At 37.7% G+C, this 15,615-nt stretch overlaps 1 protein-coding gene across 4 annotated transcripts in view; it reads left to right on the forward strand.

Annotated features, from left to right (window-relative positions):
* The first annotated feature begins 1,330 nt into the window (after nt 1-1,330).
* The window catches only part of thrb (thyroid hormone receptor beta), a 140,789-nt gene continuing 126,504 nt past the window's right edge, over nt 1,331-15,615 (forward strand). For 2 of the 4 annotated variants that reach the window (XM_053490154.1, XM_053490161.1), the window contains exon 1: nt 1,337-1,608. The gene's annotated coding sequence lies outside the window, so the exon portion shown is untranslated. Of the gene's footprint in view, nt 1,609-15,615 lie in introns of all 4 variants that reach the window. The other 2 variants (XM_053490159.1, XM_053490160.1) reach the window with 2 other exon arrangements.

The raw sequence follows: 15,615 nt of genomic DNA on the forward strand, positions 1-15,615 counted from the left end.
GTGAGTGAACGAGTGGGGAGTGAGTGGATAAGTGAGTGAGTGGATGAATGGGTAAGTGGAAAAGTGAGTGAGTGAGACTAAATAAGTGAGTGAGTGGATAAGTGAGTGGGAGAGTGAGTGAATGAATGAGTGGATGGATGAGTGAGTGGATAAGTGAGTAAGTGAGCGAGTGGGTGAGTGAGTGAGTGGAAGAGTAAGTGAGTGGATGAACGGGTGGTTGAGTGAGTGGGAGAGTGAGTGGATGGATGAGTGAGTGAGTGGGAGAGTGAGTGAGTGGAAGAATGGGTGAGTGGATGAGTGAGTAATTGAAAAAGTGAGTGAAAGAGTAAATAAGTGAGTGAGTGGATAAGTAAGTGAGTGGGAGAGTGAGTGAGTGGATGAACGGGTGGTGGAGTGAGTGGGAGAGTGAGTGAGTGGATGAGTGAGTGAGTGGAAGAGTAAGTGAGTGGATAAGTGAGTGAGTGGGAGAGTGAGTAAGTGGATGAGTAAGTGAGTGGGAGAGTGAGTGAGTGGGAGAGTGAGTGAGTGGGAGAGTGAGTGAGTGAGTGGATAAGTGAGTGAGTGGATGAGTGAGTGGGAGAGTGAGTGAGTGGATGAGTGAGTGAGTGGATGAGTGAGTGGGAGAGTGAGTGAGTGGATGAGTGAGTGGGAGAGTGAGTGAGCGGATGAGTGAGTGAGTGAATGAGTGAGTGGGTGGGAGAGTGAGTGAGTGAGTGAGTGGGAGAGTGAGTGAGTGGATGAGTGAGTGGATAAGTGAGTGAGTGGGAGAGTGAGTGAGTGGATGAACGGGTGGTGGAGTAAGTGGGAGAGTGAGTGAGTGGATAAGTGAGTGAGTGGATAAGTGAGTGGGAGAGTGAGTGAGTGGGAGAGTGAGTCAGTGGATGAGTGAGTGGGAGAGTGAGTGAGTGGATGAGTGAGTGGGAGAGTGAGTGAGTGGATGAGTGAGTGAGTGGATGAGTGAGTGGGAGAGTGAGTGAGTGGATGAGTGAGTGAGTGAATGAGTGAGTGGGTGGGAGAGTGAGTGAGTGAGTGAGTGGGAGAGTGAGTGAGTGGATGAGTGAGTGGATAAGTGAGTGAGTGGGAGAGTGAGTGAGTGGATGAACGGGTGGTGGAGTAAGTGGGAGAGTGAGTGAGTGGATAAGTGAGTGAGTGGATAAGTGAGTGGGAGAGTGAGTGAGTGGGAGAGTGAGTCAGTGGGTGAATGGATGAATACATGCGGTTTGGTTTCATTTTAAGTAAACCTGCAGCTTGATCATTAAACTCGAGCACAGTGTTGGAGCAGAGCCCACAACCTTGAGATAAGAATCTGATCCTGTGCGAAGAAGAAAACACACACACACACACACACACACACACGCAAGACTGCTCTCTGATTCCTCTTAGCGATCGAAAGCGAGAGCTGCACTTGTGTGCGTGCAAGTGTGTGTGAGTGTGTGTGCGCGGCTTCGCCCGGCTCAGTGTGTGAGACCTGACCGGCCCTGACTCTCTCTGTGTGTGTGTGTGTCTCGCGCCGCAGGGTCGCTCCGGGACGCGCCGCTCCTTCTGGACTCGGGTGCACAATAAGCGCAGTTGTTTTTTTGGACCTAATTCCTCCCGCAGGCTTTGGAGGTGAGTCATATCCCTTACGTTTCGGGGTTGTCAAAGCGTAAGGAAGATTAAAGGCAGGTTGCAATGCTAGTGTGTGTGTGTGTGTGTGTGTCAGTGTGCAATGTGTGTACTGTATATGCACGCTGCATTATTATTATACTTGCTAGCTGGAGTTGATCGCTTGGGGTTTTTTTTTCTTTCTGAGTGAGCGTATGTACCCTGTGTTTGTCGGAGCGGATGTGGTTGGAGGTGTCAGTTTCGCAAACGTTCTGGGCAATGGAGGATGTGAAATATTTCGTGTTTTCACGCTGTGCAAGTGATCACGTGTGCACGTTGTATATGCACATGTTGGCATCAACTTTGCTTGTAACTTTGTGCACCAGTGCCAGTTGTTTTAGCTTTTTTCTCCCCCCTCGGTTGAGGAAAAAAAATCCGTCGCGTGAAAGAACGCGATATGTCTCGCGATATTTTCTCATCACCAATGCAACTATATAACTATATGCGTATTATTGTTATTGAGTGTGGTTTAGAAATGAAGTGCTTTTTTAAATTTTTATTTTCACTACTATACTATACTATACTATACTGGGTGCGACTCTACTATCAGGAGTGCTGAAACTCGAGAATTAACCACTTCGCGGCTCGCTGTGTCCCTTGCCCGCCGCCGTAGATCAGGATTACGCAACTAGGCTGCGAGCGAACAAGGCTCGCGCCTAAATGACTCCCGTGCACTACTCGTTGTTCCCGCGCTGATTTCACAGCCTAAGTAGTGCACTTAGGAAGGGAGAGAGGGGTCATTTGGGATTGAAGCGCTCTCCACCCAAGGTGGGCTTTTGAGGTCAAACGCTGAAGGGAGAGGCTGTGCTCGAAATGACTGTATTATTCTGCGCGAGCGATGGGAATTCCGGATCTTTTTTTTTTTTTTTTTTTTAAACTGAGTCCTATGATTCGACTCGACTCAGAGTCGACTCTCAAATGACTCGTTTGAGTTTAATAAAGAGAAAAGGCTTGAGTTGTTGTTGTTTTTTTCAGTCTGTCACTGACCTATCTTGATTAAAATGATTTCATGAAATTAAACTATACTTTCGAATTCATCTGTAATTCCCTTAAACAAGATGTTTAAAGGTTATCCAGGTTTATAAAAGTCCAGTTAATTACATGGCGGCACAGTGGCATTGGGGTTGGCACTGTCACTTGATTAGATTCCCAGAGTTTGTGCATGGAGTCTGCCCATGCTTAGTGGTTTTCCTCCCACAGTCCAAAGACATGCATATTAGGCTGACTGGAGTTCCCAAATTGCCCGTAGTGTGTGAATGCCTGTGTGATCCCTGCAATGGATTGGCACCCCATATAGACTGTACCGCACGTGCCCCAAGTCTCCTGGGCAATAGGTTCAAGGCCCTCTGTGACCCTGTACAGTATAAATAGTGAGTAAGTTGTATAACATGACAAATCTCCCTAAAAAAAAAGAATCTCAAGCAACAGTAGCAAAAAGACACAAGCAAACAGTAACGGATGTAGAAGAGATGTAAAGCGTCACCGCATGCTTTGTAGTAATTAAAGTCAAGTCCACATAAAAGAGCAGTTTGAAAGACGGAGGTTGTGTGATTTATGTGCACCTTGCTAAAATTTGCATAAATGAGGGTTCGAGTTCCGCCTCGGGCCTGTGTGCGTGGAGTTTGCATGTTATTGGTGGGTTTCCTCCCACAGTCCAAAGACATGCAGGTGGTTAGGCTAATTGGCATGAATTTTGTGTGTGTGTGTGTGTGGGTGTGTGTGTGTGTGTGGGTGGGTGTGTGGGTGGGTATGTGTGTGCCTCCAGGCCCCCTGCGACTCTGAGGTGCTATAGAAGATAAATTAATTTAAAATAATACTATGGTTACTCTGTACAAAAACAATTTATTGCAACATTATTTTCGTCAGCGTCATAGCAAAGATTGATTTCAAATCTGACATTTAATTTTCAACAGTTTAGAGCACGCCACCTGCAGGATTATAGAGGAATGATAAGAATTTACCGTCTCAAATGCAAACATATTGTATAAATAAATTAAAATAGATTTTTTTAGAAAAAAAGTCTATTTTAAATGAATTGCCACAGAAATTAGTCGTGTCATTAAATAAAATTTTCCTCATCGCTTCTGGTCAGTTTTCTAATCAGAGAGTAAATATAGATAGTTAAGACTATAGTTCATTGTCACGAGTTGTCTTCAGTTGAACTTTTTACATAAACGCGTGCAACTGGTTTCTAAAGAAACTAAAAGAGCTGAACAGCCGTTTTAAAATTTTCATTGCATCCATGTATTATATTATTTTTCAAATGCTCAAATAATTCTGGTGAAATATTTCGCGTGGTCTGCGTTCTGACCAGTTAACCCCTCCTGCTCCAATTAAATGATTAAATTCACTACAAACTTCCTTAGAAATGTGCATACACAGGGCGACCTACATGATCTTCTTGTTCCGCTTCATACAAGCACGACTCCGCGTTCACACTAGCGAAGCCCGCAGACGTTAAAATGAGCTTTCCCTGAAAGCCTTTTGATTAGATTACACGGTAAGAGTATCAGCTTTGTCCAAATCTGTGAAAACTGTCTCGCGCCGTTCGATTAAAAAAGGCTTCATCAAAGAGCGTTCACAAACGACACATAGTCGGCATCAGCCACAGTGAGGTGACTGTTCTTTGGAAACCTTTTTTTTTTTTCAGGTTCGCCTACCACAAATGTGCAATTTCTAGGTGTCCAATTACTGTGTACAAGCCATCTGTTCATATACACACCGTGTCAGCCAGCAGTGACCACTACAAGGCCACTGACCGGATATTATTTGGATAATGCACCTACACAGCAGGAAAACTGACGTTGCGGTAATCTGACACACTTGTTCCAGTGCCGCAGTGTATCATGCACAGCAGGTCAGTCTCTGACCGCAGTCCTGCGGTTGTCTGGATATTTTTGCTTGACAGGGTTATTTAAAACACAAGCCCTGACGTGAAGGAACACAGATCATATTATCTGTCATATTATTCCATCTGATTGGTTGAACCTTGTTGATTTGATTTCGGTAACAGCACGGCCTTGACGGTAGTCCCGCCCGCGAGCGGTTTATTTATAACCGTCGATGACTGACACGCCGTGTAATCAGAGCATGTAGTTGTTGATATGATGAAGGTTTCTCTCTTAGGACACATTTATTTAACACTTTTTTATTTCGTGTTGTGTTGTGTCAGTAGGTAGGGTGTAGGAGTTTGTGTGTGTTACAGTTTTCAGTGTGTGACTGTAAAAACATAAGCGATTAAAGGAGCTAAAGGTCAATAAATTTTTTTATTGTACGTACATTTTTTGAAAGAACTGTACGTCCCATCAATAGTACCAAATATGTTTTCTTTTTTGTCGACCAACGTATACTAAGTGCCTATATAATCACGCAATGGTCACAGTGCTGTTGTGCTCTATATCAGCACGCCTGGAATGCGATCGTATGCATGATAGTGTAGCCCAAGTGCTAAAAATATTACATCCATGATTATATTTAGTACAACATATCGACCTCCAGTGCAATATTGCTTTAATAGAACAGTTCCGCAAACAGCATTTATCATCAAAAGCGTATTATGTTTGTTTATTTAGCCAGTTGTTTTGATCTTCAAACAAACAACATTATATCCTTCCGCGACTGGCAGTGCTGATGACCAACCGACGTTTAGTTTAATTAACAATTACCAGTTAAGCGTCCAAGTGCTCTTATGCTATATATCATCACTCATGGAATCGCGCTCTTTCAATCACATTATTTCATCAGAACTAACTTTTGTACAGTATAAACATGCGTTATTATCTTGGGATTTAAAATTACATTTGCAAAAGCACCGAAGCTCTGAAAGGGGAACCACCCAATAAACTGGCAAACTACTTTACTTTTAATTTCAGTCCTGGCAAAAAGAACACAACAAAGCGAGAGCAGTATTAGAACCAGATTATATATATTTTTTTGTAATGAATAAATAAGATAGCGTAGTGTTTAACATAACCGGGGCTTTCTATTAGACTGAACTTAGATAAGGATAAGTTTACTTGAAGGTCAAAATAAGAAAAAAATAATACTAAGAGTAAAATAAGGTAACAGCATTTCTTCTTTAGTTCCATAAACCTCATTGAATGTCTTTAAGATTTTTGACTTTACGTTGCAGAGACCGACTGGATTTGATCTCTTTGCATATTCCATGGATCTTTGTCACGGCTGCCAAAACCACAGTTTTTTTTTTTTTTTTTTTTTTTTAAAGTTCATACTTTCTTTATTTATAAATTCGAAAGAAAAAAGAAATAGTCATCTCTCCCCAAGCACACGGACAGATGGTCAGATGGCAGAATCAATGAAAAGCTCTGGTTCAGTAGAGGAGACAGGACGGCGTTTAGAGAGAGAGACTTGGTGCACTCATTTTAATAGATGAGGGGAAAAAAAGCTGTTTTCTTTGAGTTTATGTCATAACCTATTAAGATGTTCTTTGTAAATGTGAGCAACGCTTTATGGAAGCCAGCTTGAAAACAGAAAAAAAAAAAGATTTAGAAAGTTATAATAACAGTATATGAATCAAAGAGGAAAAAGACAATGTAATAATCAAGTGGCGTCAAAATAACACAGACTAAGACTGAGAGTCAAAAATCACTATAAGAGTCGCGGGAAACACCACAAAGAGTCAGAGAGTCAAAATAACACTGATAGTCAAGTAGTAAAACAACAACAATATAAGAATCAAAGATTCCAAAGAACACTACCACCACAAAACAAGCCAAAGAGTACACATGTATATCGCACACACACACACACACACACACACACACACACACACACACACACACACACACACACACTGTATAACCTATTACATAACCTAGATGGCATGTTACCAAAATAAAAAGCCTACATAGAAGAAAAAATGTCTCTTTTTATGTTTTTGACACATTATTTTGACTTTTCTGTTGTTTTTCTGTTGTTGCCGTCTCTTTGGTTCTTATAGTGGTAGTGTTCCCCTGGGACTTTTAGTGATGGTGTTGTTATTGTTGTAGTACCCGTTGCCTCTTCCAACAGTGGTGGTCTTCTTTTTACTCTTTGACTTTTATAGTGTTGTTGTTTTACCCTTTGATTCTTATAGTATTGTTTTACTCTTTGATTATTATAACGCAATTTTTTGTTGTTTTACTCTTTGATGCTTGATTCTTTGAGTGCTGTTTTTGTGTACACTTATAATGTTGTTGTTGTTTTACCCTTTAATTCTCATACTGTTGTTGTTGTTGTTGTTGTTGCAGTACCTGTTGACTCTTCTAGTGGTGGTGGTGATCTTTTGGCTTTTTATAGATTTGTTACAGTTTTTACCCTTTGATTATTGTAGTAGTTTTTGTTGTTGCTGTTTTACCCTTTGATTATTATGGTGTTGTTTTTGTTGTTGTTGTTGTTTTATCCTGTGATTATTATGGTTTTGTTTTAACCTTTGATTCCTTTTGTTTTTGTTGTTGTTGTTTTTGTTTTTCCCTTTGTTTTGTTTTACTCTTCTTATAGTATTGTTGTTTTAATCTTTGATTGTTATAGTGCTGTTTTTGATGATGATGATTTACCCTTTGTTTCTTATAGTGTTGTTTTTGTTGTTTTACTCTTTTACTCATAGTGTTGTTGCTGTTGTTGTTTTCACCTGTGACACTTATAGTGATGGTATTGTCTTACCTTATGGACTTATTGATGTTCTTGTTGTTTTACTCTTTGACTCATGGTGTTGTTTTACTTTTTGACTTATGGTGTTGTTGTTTAACTCTTTGATTCATAGTGTTGTTGTTTTTTTACACTTTGACTTATGGTGGTGTTGTTTTACTTTTTAACTTTTGGTGGTGTTGGTGTTGTTTTACTCCTAGATTCATTGTGTTGTTTTACATTTTGACTTATGGTGGTGTTTTATTCTTTGACTCATGGCGTTGTTGTTGTTTTATTCTTTGACTCATGGCGTTGTTGTTGTTTTATTCTTTGACTCATGGCGTTGTTGTTGTTTTATTCTTTGACTCATGGCGTTGTTGTTGTTTTATTCTTTGACTCATGGCGTTGTTGTTGTTTTATTCTTTGACTCATGGCGTTGTTGTTGTTTTATTCTTTGACTCATGGCGTTGTTGTTGTTTTATTCTTTGACTCATGGCGTTGTTGTTGTTTTATTCTTTGACTCATGGCGTTGTTGTTGTTTTATTCTTTGACTCATGGCGTTGTTGTTGTTTTATTCTTTGACTCATGGCGTTGTTGTTGTTTTATTCTTTGACTCATGGCGTTGTTGTTGTTTTATTCTTTGACTCATGGCGTTGTTGTTGTTTTATTCTTTGACTCATGGCGTTGTTGTTGTTTTATTCTTTGACTCATGGCGTTGTTGTTGTTTTATTCTTTGACTCATGGCGTTGTTGTTGTTTTATTCTTTGACTCATGGCGTTGTTGTTTTATTCTTTGACTCATTATGTTGTTGTTGTTTTACTCTTTGACTCATGCCGTTGTTGTTGTTGTTGTTGTTGTTGTTTTATTCTTTGACTCATTATGTCGTTGTTGTTGTTTTACAGTACTCTTTGACTCATGGTCTTTGATTTTTATAGTGTTGTTCTTTAACTCCTTGACTCTTACAGTGGAGTTATTACTGTTTTACTACTTGACTGTGTTATTTTTTGACCCTTTGACTCATATACTGTTTTTACCCTCTCGTATAGTCTTTTTTTTTTTACTCTTTCAGTCTTATAGTGTGTTATTTTGACTCTGCTTGATTATTACAGTGTTTTTTACTCTTTGATTCAACTACTGTTATTATAACTCTCTGACTCTTGTTTTTGTCTGTTTTCATTCAACATTTTGGCTTCCTTAAAACTTTGCTCACACACACACATACACACACACCATTTTTTGAACAAAAAATGCCTGGCCAAAAACATGTTGCTTTTTCATAAGGGTCAAATTATTGGGCTGTATTGAGCAAAGAAAACAACTAAGAATATGTGAAAATTATTGGAACTGGGTTAAGAACCCTTTAACACATTATCAAACCCTGGAAGGATCGTGCATTTTCCAAAATAAACACTTGGTGAAGATGTAGGGTAAAAAAAAATAAACAGTAAAAATCATAGCTATGTTTAATAGTAAAAGTAAGAGCATTTCCTCACAGGATTGGAACTAATCAGCTGTGTGGCCATAAGAGAACCACATGTTAATGAGTTTAATCAGGAAAAAAAAGCTTGATTTTGCTAGGAAGCATAAAGATTGGACTTTAGAGTAATAGAAAGACGCTCAAGTTGTCTAATGAGTCCGGATCGACCCTATTCCGCATCATCAGGTTAGCTCATTCCTACAGGTTACTTGGGTTTCTTGGGTAGCTAGTTAGTTCATTTATGTTGTTAATTTATGTTGTATGTAGCACCTTGGTCTTGAAAGAACGTTGTTTAGTTTCATCGTGTATTCCTTTATATGGTTGAAATGACAATAAAAGGCTATTTGACTTGACTTGATAAGGGAATGAAGGGAAGTGCATAAAGTAATGGACCCATTTGTTCAGTTCTAGGCCCCGCAATGTTATGTGGCAATAAAATAAGGTCAGCTGTCGACCTGAATATACTGAAGGTTTTCACATCTATGGAGTGTTTCTTCCCTGATGCCATGGCCATATTCCAGGACTCAGATTGTGAAAGAGTGGTCTGGAAACCACATTGTGTAGCTGCAATCAAAGCTTAAGCTGGTTGAATGAAATCTTAGTGTGTGACTTTGCAGTGTATTATGTTATGTTTTAACCCTGAAGTTAATGTAACTGAAGCAATGTTACAAAAGTTACAAAAAGTACTGTACACTTACAAAAAAAACTCGCTGGTAAAATCTGCAGCCAATTTTCAGCTGTCTGACGAGTTTATCAGTTCTTGGTAAGTGCTTTTTCTAGGTGTGGTGCCACTTCTAAACGATAGCATGTGTACTTGTACTTGCACGTGCAATGAAAGAATGGCATCCAGCCTTTACACAGATCTTATCTACGACAATGAACACGTGAGAAAACATTTTATTCATATTTATACAAATATCTTTTTACCAATCAGAGCCGCATTGACAAAGGATCCTAGAGGGGAACTCTTACCTTTTGGTCATTTTTAAACATTTAGAGTGGTTTCCAGTGTACAAAAACCTGAGAAAAAAAACAACCTGATTTTTGTCCTTTTTCTCAATTCAAGGAGAAGTGTCTTAAAAATTGCATGAGTGAATCATAATAGGACTTTTTTAAAGCATTTAAGTTAGTGATTCTATGTTAGGCACATCAAATGAAGATCATGTGAAGAAAAGACATTCTCTATTCTGTTCTCTTGTTTATTTTTTAGCTTTTTCGCAACACTTGCAAACTGTAGATTAAAGGCAAATTTATAGTTAATAATGAATCTGCTCTGTTTGTTAAATCACTTTTCACAAAGTCTTTTTATGCTAGAACAAATCTTGAAGCTACAAAAAGATCTCAGTAAGAATTGCATTGTAATAGCGGTCAGCTTTTAACTATTAAGTAATCTGCATGGATGAAGGTTAAGGTTTAATTGCTTCTCTTCTACTTGGCCATGTAAAAAATGATGTTCTGCAGCAGACATAATGTGCATTTAGTATTTGTTAGTTGTGCTTTAAAACCCTTTTGATTTTATTATATAAAACAATTATGCAATACATAATAGGTGATAGAAAAAAATTTGTTGCATGATGCCATTTTATTAAAAAAATTAAGTGTTGCTTTTTTAGTACAAAGTACCAATCAATCTAAATGCTCACTTCAAAAATGTTTTTATTCGACTAGACTGCTATGAGAAGTATGCAGGTTAGTCTAAACACAATGTGAATGGCAAAAATAACAACCAAATTTGAAGTAAAAAAAAAAAAAAGTCTTTCGATTGCTCCTGTTGAGGGGTCGCCACAGCGGACGCAACCCTCCTATTTTACCCAGGCTTGGGACTGGCACTGCATCCAGTGGCTGGGGATTGTACATTGAGTAGAAATTGAACAAAGGTCACATGGTAGGCGAGAAACCTACCACTCCAATGCCCTGAGCCCCCAATGCCCTGAGCCACCAATGCCCTGAGCCACCAATGCCCTGAGTTGGAGCAAATGTACTTGGCATAAAGAGGGGAAATGGGAGTCTGGTAATTAAACTCTACGGAAAGTGTGACAATTTAAAACCAACAAAGCGAGGATACACTTTAGTGTATGATAGGCGGACTGTGTAGTTTAAGCAATGAGCATTGGAATACCCCTGGTTTGATCCTGGGTCTATGAGTTTCTGCACATGTTCTTCTCATGTCAGCATGGGTTTCCTCTGGGTTTTCCGGTTTCCTTTTTACTCCCATAAAATACAACAAGGGTGGATTGAATGCGTTAACTTACCCTTAGACGAACGTGTGACTATGAATACTGGAGCTAAATGAATAGAATAATAATTAGCATTATCATTCTTTCCGTAGTTTCATTTCATTATTAAAAATTATTGTTCATGTTGATAAAACCTATAAAACATAGCTTTCATATATAGGGTTGATTAAAAAATTCCTAGTTCTGAACTTTTATTGTTAATTAGAATTTTTAATATAGAATATTTATGAATATGACCCCTAGCTAGCTAGCATACTTTCTGACTAGCAAAAACAAAATTAACAGTTTTCCTAGCAGCAAAAGAGGTCGTCCCTATGTTGGTAGGTTCCCCATAGCACATAATGGAAACCTTTAAAAGATGTTCCTCAACAGAAAAATTAACTAGGGAACATACAGTACAGCAGATACGCTTTTGCCAAAGATAGCACTAAAAAACCAGCAGTTCTTTCAGCCTTTTTAATCAAGAAAATAATGTTCAAAAAATATACTCAACTAAAACCATGTTGTTCTTTCTCCTGTTTGATGTCTAAACCATATTCCTATCTTAGGTTGGCTACTCATCACCTCCTTCAGACATTTTCTTAACTTGTCTCTACTAGCTATTTGTTTGTACACCGTCTGAACAATAGCTTTCAGTATTGTTGTAACAGCTAATGCCACACAGCATGTTAAGGGGAAACATTTGACCTCTAGTTAACCACTAAAATCTGTAAAACCCTCACACAATAAGTGGATTAATATAATAATCCAGAACTGCTCACTTCCTTTAATCATTTTTTTTCTCAAATATGCAAATTATCCCAACAGAGGAGCTAGAGGCAAAGAGCATGCAAAAAGTTTGCTGACCAAAATTGTTTATTCAAAGTAGCTAGCGTAGCATTGTCACTCACGTTTCCAACTTATCTGAATAAAAATGCATGGAATGCACGTGATGATCCGATTTTTGAGAGTTGGCAAAAATCTACACTGCTGATGGAAATTCTTTCTTTTTATGCGTGGAAAACTGTAATGTTTATATAATGTTTCCACGATTATCAGGAATTTGAAAAGTTACATAGCTAAAGCATTAGTAGCCAGAAACTCATAGCTACCATTAACTAGGTATCTTGCTTTTTTTGATGAATTAAAACACCCAGCTCTAAGAGTAGTCCTGGATTCAAATACGTTCTCCAGTGTTTCCCACAGGTAGGGTGGGCAGCGAAACGGCCAACACAAAAGTTGTCTACTTCACAACCATCAAATACATATGAACTTTAGCACAATATATAGATTTATTTGAAATTTTTATTAATTTCACATTTCACAGATGTGAAATACAAACCTTCCCCTCCATCTACCCATATGTGAAGAGTAAGACGAAGTCATGAATCCCTTTTTTTATAGTTTTTCACACCACTGTATATGGTGAACTGAATTTCATATAATTTTTACCTACTATACAAACATGACTAAGCAAAAATGGGTCACAAAGGCAAAGAAATAGCACAGATTCATAAGATCATATGTTTTTATGATTTTGTTAGGTTGTTCGCCCTTCCTTTTAGGGCATCTGTGGCATTTACTGCCTTTCAGTACAGGTAGAGGAGCGGGAGCATAAGAGGGAACTGTCCGCTACTAGTTAATCGATCTTGAATAGCGCCGTCCTCCTTGACAGTTTTTTAAAAAGAAGGGTAGGTACTTGCATGGGCCACCTTTTGCATTATACTCTATGTGCAGGAAACACATAAACACGAGTTATGCAATCTTCTGATCATAGGTAGTGATAGACAGATCGTCAGATTGTTTGTGAGAATTTACAAATGAGGTTCGGGAGAAATACTAGTGGCCGAAATATTGTTAATGCAATGAAATATAGACGCGGGGTTAAAACCATTGTGGCATTTTTTTTTACACTATTTAAATGTAGTCATTTGTACAGAAGGTAGGTTGTGTCTCATCATAGTAGTTTGAAAATCTGCAAAATTTATTGTTTATTGTTGATATGGGAAGCTTTGAATAAGGAAATTTGCAAGGAGCAAATCTTCTAAAATGACTAAATTCAACCCTCCACACTAAACTACTATGTGCTATAGATACTAAAATTCCTGGGAAGTCCATGAATAAACTGGCTACAGTATATCCAACTAAACTACAAAATAGCATGCATCATAAGTTACTAAAATCGTGGCTACCAAAATCGTTATTAACGCATAAAAAAAATCATAGCTATTCTTGACAATTTGTAGCATGTAGTAGGTACTTTGTAACAGTTGGTAGGTAAATCTTCACAGTTCTTGAACAAGTACAGTGAATATTCAGCATGAGTTTTGTACAGTCCTAATGGATTTAAAAGTACATCTTAACATTTCATAGCTAACTGCAGAGTCAATTTTTAGGTAATAAGCGCAATCTTTAGGAACTTCAGGAACATGGGAAAGGCTCCTAATGGAAGGAGTCGCCAGTGACAGTGGTTTATACTGTTATACAACTGAATACATTAATGTGAACAATTTATGGACGTTTCATAGCATAAAAATGTAATTATTTTACAGTTTATTCTTCAAACTGCAGAGTATTGGGAAAGAGATGGAATTCTTTTATTTAATCCAACATTTACTCTTTCAAAATGTTATACATGTATTGCAGTAGATTATATGTACTCTGGTTGTTTTGGCACTGTTTAGTGTAAAAAAAAAAAGTTATTCAAGTAAAAGCCACGAAAAAAATTTTTTATTTACTTTTTTAAATAATTGTACGAGCTCTAAGGCCAGCACAATAAGAACTCAATCACTTTATTTGGCTAGTCACAGTCTGTGAATAAATTTAAATAAATTGAAATTTGCCCTAATTTTAAAAGTGGTCAGTTTTTTGATAGCCAAGCGATTTTATTCATGGTCTTGCATAACCCGCAATCAGTCAGACTGTTTAATTTTAATGCAGTTACATCAGTCTAGGATTGCAGCTTCAGTGTCTATTCCTCTTGTTAGTCAGAAATCAGATATGGATGAATGAAATCGCTTGACACCTGGACTCAACCTGTTGTGTGCATTGTTTTGTCTCCTCCCTGTTTTATTAGCAAGTGAAATATCTTCACATAATAAGAAGCTTGGTAAAGCTGGTTGGGGAAAAAAACACTACGTCAGTTTGTTAATTTATTATTATAATAATTAATTATTAGTTTGGATATGCTTTAAGTTTTATATTTAATTGTGCACTCAGTGTTGATCAGTTTTTTCTAACAGGATCTCTGAGGGTTTACACTAAACCCTGACACACAACATGAATTTGTAGTATTCCTGATTAAAATCTCTTCACCTTTTTCCGTTTTCTTTTCACTTTCTAATTCATAAAGGCTTAGAGATACGCTGCGATCAGCTGCTCACACACTGGTTTGTGTGACTGTGACCATTAAATAAAGCCATTAAATTCAAGCACTCGGTTTTATAAGCAACCTTTTTTTTCCCCTGCAAAACTGTGCTATATTATGCATTATAAAATTATTGATTTCTTATGTCTAGTTTTGTTCTTTTCTAAGGATTAAACTTTAAAACTTGTTTTATTGCTGAAGAATTACGACGCTAATGCTGAAGTGTTACAAAAGCCCAACTGAAACACAGCTCATTCCGTGTACCGCGCTTTAATGAGTTCTAGCCTCAAAAACAAGCGCGTCAGGAATTTTTCCCATTGTTCGAGCGTGTTGTCCTGTATTGTGGTAATTATTCTGTCATTTCACCTAGTTGCAGTTTTGATTTAGGAACATTAACGTTTCAGCCAATCTGTTCACAAGCTCCCAGTTAACCACAAATCTCAGGAGATCCCATTTTATTTTCTACTTCCAAACCTCAGCATGCGCTTCACCAGCGCCAGTAACTTCATCTGAATTTTAACACGTCGCTAAGAACACTAAGTCCTTTCACTGGTGTTAGAGTTTAATTTTTTTTGTTAATTTAAAAAAGCACCTTGAATTTCACATCAATGTGGTCGGATGGAGAGATTGTCCAAGCTTTAAAAAACTTTCAAAGGGTTCGAAAGTGGCTTTACTCGATTGGTTCGGTGTTGATTTAAAATATGACTAGTTTTAAGCTACAAATTTTGTGGAATATTACAAACAGAGTAATATTTTTTTTTTCTGGGTAGAAATCATTGGTAATTTTAACACGGACATTTTTTTAACTAGAATAATTGTTTTTAGTTATAGATGTTTAGAAATAAAGATACATAAAACCTATATAAATGAATGTAAGAAATAAGATAAATATGTGAAAATATAGGCAATGTGGATAAATTATTGGATTATGGGAAAGAGAACTGAGATGTGGAACAAATATATAATACACAATATGAAACGTTCAGCTTCCTTGTATTTAGGATCAGAAGCCATCATTTAAGGATGTGTAATAATTTAGATTTTTAAATACCTGTATAACTTCAATCTAGCGCTAAAAAGATTCCTCGAGTAATTCGATTACAAAAAATGATCGAGGCAAAATTTTCTGCCTCAAAGCTTCTTTTAATTCATTTTAAAAGCTTGCATTATGTTTTTGCGCATTTATTTGTTGACAGTGCGCTTTTGACAAAGTGTGCTTCTGGATGCAAGCCGCCAGTAACACCAACGAAGAAGAAGCGCTTACGTCATTCAAAAAGCGGAAGCGA

Source organism: Clarias gariepinus, chromosome 28, assembly GCF_024256425.1.
Source record: "Clarias gariepinus isolate MV-2021 ecotype Netherlands chromosome 28, CGAR_prim_01v2, whole genome shotgun sequence".
Taxonomy (NCBI): Eukaryota; Metazoa; Chordata; class Actinopteri; order Siluriformes; family Clariidae; genus Clarias; species Clarias gariepinus.